Source organism: Martes martes, assembly GCF_963455335.1.
Source record: "Martes martes genome assembly, chromosome: 12".
NCBI classification, from domain to species: domain Eukaryota; kingdom Metazoa; phylum Chordata; class Mammalia; order Carnivora; family Mustelidae; genus Martes; species Martes martes.
The window spans coordinates 23714395-23719892 of record NC_137900.1 but is presented as its reverse complement, the minus strand read 5'-3'; positions in this window follow the sequence as shown (position 1 = coordinate 23719892).

The window sequence follows — 5498 nt, the reverse complement described above, 5'->3', positions numbered from 1 at the left end:
TTTATTTTTTATTTTATTTTTTTAAAGATTTTATTCATTCATTTGAGAGAGAGAGAGAGCACATGCAGGAGGAGTGGCAGAGGGAGAGGGAAAAGCAGCCTCCCTACTGAGCAGGGAGCCCCAAACAGGGCTTAGAAGGCCTTTTAAACTCAAAATATTTTTTTAAAAGACTTTATTTATTATTTGACAGAGAGACACAGCGAGAGAGGAAACACAAGCAACTTATGGACGGGAGGCAGGCTTTCCGTCTAGTGGGGAGTCCGACATGGGGCTCGATCCCAGGACCCTGGGATCATGACCTGAGCCGAAGGCAGACTTAACAACTGAGCCACCCAGGCACCCTCAAAATATTTTTTAATCTTATCTTCAACTGGTGGAGACTTGAAAGAGTTTCATTTCTCAACCTGAAAAATTCTAGATTTTCTGAGCATTCTATATTCTTTTTCAATTGTTTTTTCCTGAGATCCTCTTTTTCTTTTGGCACCATATATCAAATAAAACTAGTAACAATCAACTCATCCTATCAACAACCTGCCTCAAAACTTCCATGCCTAATGTCTCAAGTTAATTCGAAGGAACATTTACTAAATGTTTTACCCCAAGTAACCTGGGTTGCCATTCCCAGGCCACTTTAAACAGTTCCCTCATTCCAAAGCCAGTGCTTCGTATTTTAGGTTGATGTCATGGCTGTATTTCATTCTTACTCCCAATTTTTGCATAATGTGTTTTGGTTGTTTTTTTTTTAGTACAGTTGACATACAATATTACATTAGTTTCAGGTGTACAACTTAGTGATTTGACAAGTTCATACCTTATGCTATGTTCACCATAAGCGTAGATACCACCTGTCCTATTACATGACTGTATCCTTTATGCTGTGTCTTTTATTCCCCTGACTTATTCATTCCATAACTGGAAGCCTGTCACGTCCTGTCTCCTTCACCCATTTTTCCCAGACCCCTACCCATTGAGACCACTTTATTCATTTGTTGTTTTTATAGATTCCATCTATGATGAAATCATACAGTATTTGTCTTCTGTGTATGACTTATTTCACTTAGCATAATACGCTGTAGGACCATCCATGTTGTCTCAAATGGCACAATCTCACCCTATTTTTACAGCTGTGTAGTATTCCCCATCGTGTGTGTGTGTGTGTGTGTGTGTGTACACACCACATCTTCCCTATCCATTCATCTATTGATGGACCCTTAGATTGCTTCCACCTCTTTAAAAATATTCCTGAAACTTAGTGCTTTGCAATAATAAACATTTGTTTCTTGCTGAATATATGAAACTAAGGGAGTTTGTTCCTAGCTACCTGTCCTACAAGAAATGCTAATGGAGGTCTTCAATTTGATATATAAGAATATTAAATAATAACTTGAAGCTATATGAAGAAATAAGGAGCTCTAGTAAAGGTAAGTTCATAGGTAAACATAAAAGCTAGTAATATTTTTGTTTTAGAATTCTTTTTGTTTCCTATACAATTTAAAAGACAAATGCATAAAACAGTAATTATAAGTCAATGTTAATGGGCACACAGGTACAAAGATGCAATCTGTGACAATAACAATACAAAGGGTGGGGAAATGGAGGTGCAAAGAAGCAGTTTTTATATGCTATTGAAGAAAAGTTGTTATCAATTCAAAACTAGATTATTTAAATTTAGGATATTAATTTAAATTCTCATAGTAACCACTTAAAAAATAACTAACAAATACACATAGAAGGAAATAAGAAGGGAATCAAAATGACAGACTAGAAAAAATTAACCAAACACAAAAAAAGATAGTATTGAAGGAAATGAAGAAAAAAAAAGATATCACATATAAAAACGAAGAGTAAGATGGTGAAAGAAAACCTTTTTTTTTTTTTTAAGATTTTTTATTTATTTTAGAGAGACAGAGAAAGAGAGAGCAAGCACAAGAGCGGGGTGAGGGGCAGAGGGAGAAGCCCTAATTCAGGGCTCAGTCCCTGGACTCCAGGATCATGACCTGAGCAGAAGGCAGATGCTTAATTGATTGAGTCACCCAGGTGCCCGAAAGAAAGACTTCTTAACAGTAATCTCCTTAAATGTAAATGCATTAAATTCACCAACTAAAAAATAGAGGCTGGTAGAATGGATACAAAAACATGATCCACCCACATACAGTCTATAAGAAACTCAATTTAGGCCCAAAACCAAAACATAGGTTGAATGTGAAAGAATGGAAAAGACATTCTATAGCAGTAACCAAAAGAAAGCTGGAGTGTCTACATTATTACCAGACAAAACCAACTTCAAGTCAAAATTGTTACAGGATATTCAGAAAGTCATATATTGATAAAAGGGTAAAACTATAAAGAAGATATAAAAATTATGATCATGTACACCAAACAATAGAAAATACATGAAGGAAATATTGAAAGAATGCAAATCAAAACCACAATGAGACACTACTTCACACCTACTAGAAAGGTAAAAATTAAAAAAAAAAGAAAGAAAACAACAATGCCAATAAGAATATGGAGAAATTGAAACCCTCTTACATTGTTTATGGGAACATAAAGTTGGAATATAAAGTACATAAAAATTTGGTGGTTCTTAAAAACGTTAAACAGAATTGCCGTATGACAGCATTTCTACGTTTAGGTATATAACCAAAGAAACTGAAGATAGGTACTCAAACAAATACTTGTGCATGAACATTAATGCAGTAAAATTCACAGTATCCTCAAAGTGGAATTAACCCAAATGTCCATCAACAGATAAATGGATAAACATATAATGGAATATTATTCAACCATAGAAAGGAGTAAAAGACTGATATATCTGTAACAGAGATGATTCTCAAAATCATGTTGAGAAAAGCCAGACACAAAAGGTCATATATTTTAATGATTCCATTTATATGAAATAGCCAGATTAGGTTAAGTCCATAGAGATAGAAAGCAGGTAGGAGGCTGCTAGTGGTTGTTGAGTTCATGGGAAGTGACTCATGAATAATATGGAGTGATGAAAATATTTTGGAACTGGCTGGAGCTGGTGGTTGCATAGTATTGTAAATATACTAAATGCTTCTGACTCGCTTACTTGAAAATGGTTAATTTTGTGTTATGTGAATTTCACCTCATTTTTTTTCACATTCTCCTACAATTAAATTTTTTTATTTTTTCATTATTCTCATAACAATTTTATTATTTTTTAAAATTATTTTTATTAACATATAATGTATGATTTGCCCCAGGGGTACAGGTCTGTGAATCATCAGGCTTATGCATTTCACAGCACTCACCATAGCACATTTGAAAAATCCTTAAGATCAAAAAGAAAATTAATTCAACCCAGCAAGTCCACTCTTAACGTACTTACTCAAGGGAACTGGGGGAAAAAAGAAAAAACATGTTTCTCCATCTATCATCACAAATACTTGTACATGAATGTTCCTAGCAGCTTTATTCATTATAGATCCACACTGGACAAAACCCAAGTACCCATCAACTGCTGAATATATAAACAAGCCGCTGTATATCTATACAATGGAAAAGTACCCAGCAATAAAAGAAGACAAACAACAACATGGATGGATCTCAAAAACATTTTGTTTTGTGAAAGATGCCAGATTCAAAAGACTGCATATGGTATGGTATCTATTTACATAAAATTCTAGAAAAGACAAAACCATAATGACGGAAAACACTTCACAGGTTGACAGGGGCTAAAGTAATGAGAAGGAATTGGCTGGAAAGGGGAATAAGAGAATTTGGGATAATAGAACTATTTCATATTTTGATTTTAGTGGTGGTTATATGACTACTCACTTGTCAAAATTCATTGGAATTGAAATATCTAAAATTAGTGAATTTTATTATATGTAAAGTATAAATCAGTAAGTTGATTTTTAAAAGAAGGGAAAAAAGCCTTTATACTAGACTTTCTTTGTGGTTGGTTTTTTAAAATGCCCAACTCTAATCTATTTTTTGGATGTGAAATAGTAAAGTTCTTTCAATGATGACCATAGAAATTTCCTAGAATCGATGGAAATCTTTTACCTTCTTTACCCAGGTGCTAAAGGGGAATATTAAGATGGATATGCCTTCTGTGCCAATGGAAGACTGAACCAAACAATATATTCAACCATATGTTCTCATCTCAGCCTGACCATCTGCTGGCTGTGCACTTAAGTATATCATCTAGTTCACTGATTCCCATTTGAAGGAAAACTATGGGGTAAAAAAAAAAAACAAATGATATATCCAATAAAATAATTAGCTAATAGCTATGTTATAGAAACCTAAGCACACTGTTTTCTAAGAATAAACTGCTCTCTAGGGTAAATAAATTCATTCACAGTATCAAGGTAAGTAGTTTGGAGGGGGCAAAAATGCCTTAAATCTATAAAAAGAAATGGAACCAGAGCGGTGTCTCAAAGTGTTGACCTAAGACACAAGGTTGCAAATCTACTCATTTGCTATCTCTAGACTGCCCTTAAAAAGATATTAGATACAAATTAGAGTTATAGCTATCATTCCGTTGCAACTCTGATGTCTATATTTCTGTCCTGAAAATTTTTGTGGTTGAAGTAAGTAGTCTGTGTATATGTGTTTCTGACAACTGTGGAAAATTCCATTCCTACATTTTCTTGGTATGAGCTATGATATTCCCTGAGCATTTGGAGAAGAATCTTGATTCTTATCTTCTTATTTCTCCACAGACAGAATTCAATAGTTAACACACACACACACACACACACACACACACACACACATCATGCGGTAAATAATTGCTTTTATTGTTTGTCAACCTACTAAAGGCATATTAGCTCCCATTGTTAAATCTCCTGTTTATATCCGTGAGAGTGTTAGTCTTTAACTAAACTACATCTACGAAGAGATGCATTATAATCAGTCTCTCCATTTATTCCAAAAACATTACCATCAAAGTAAAGGTTCTGACATTGGCAAAGTTAAATACAAGACTGCTTTTTGAGAGTTTTTTTTTCAAATTAACCTCTTGCATATTTCATCTCAGGAGCTCCCCGGACCCCTTTCTTTCCCCGCAATTGGCAATTGGTGCCCTTCAGCCGTTATCCTTTTCCCAATCCAGCACTTAGTACATTGCAGCCACTGTCAGAAAAGCAGCCTATCAAAGACTAAATGAGAAAGGATGGACCCTGCTGTTTCCTTCACATCAGAGAGAGAATCCCCTGGGGTGACTTTAAGACACAGTGTTCTCCTGTTATTTCTAGCTCTTCGGCAGAATCCACTTGGAGTGCTTTTCACATTGTCAGGTAGTCATATTTCTTTCCTTGTGTCTTTTATTTATGAAAAAAGAAACACCCCACAGAAGGCCAAACCAGGACTCTTTTTAAAAGAAAATTCAGTGAGGTACAGATAGTAAATGCATAATCTACTTGCCCTGTACTGCTTTCAAGCAGGCTTAAAACAAAGTATTTTATACTGGCCAAACTGGAATTGCTGTACAAGAGACTCAAAAACTCTCTTCAGGCTCAGTG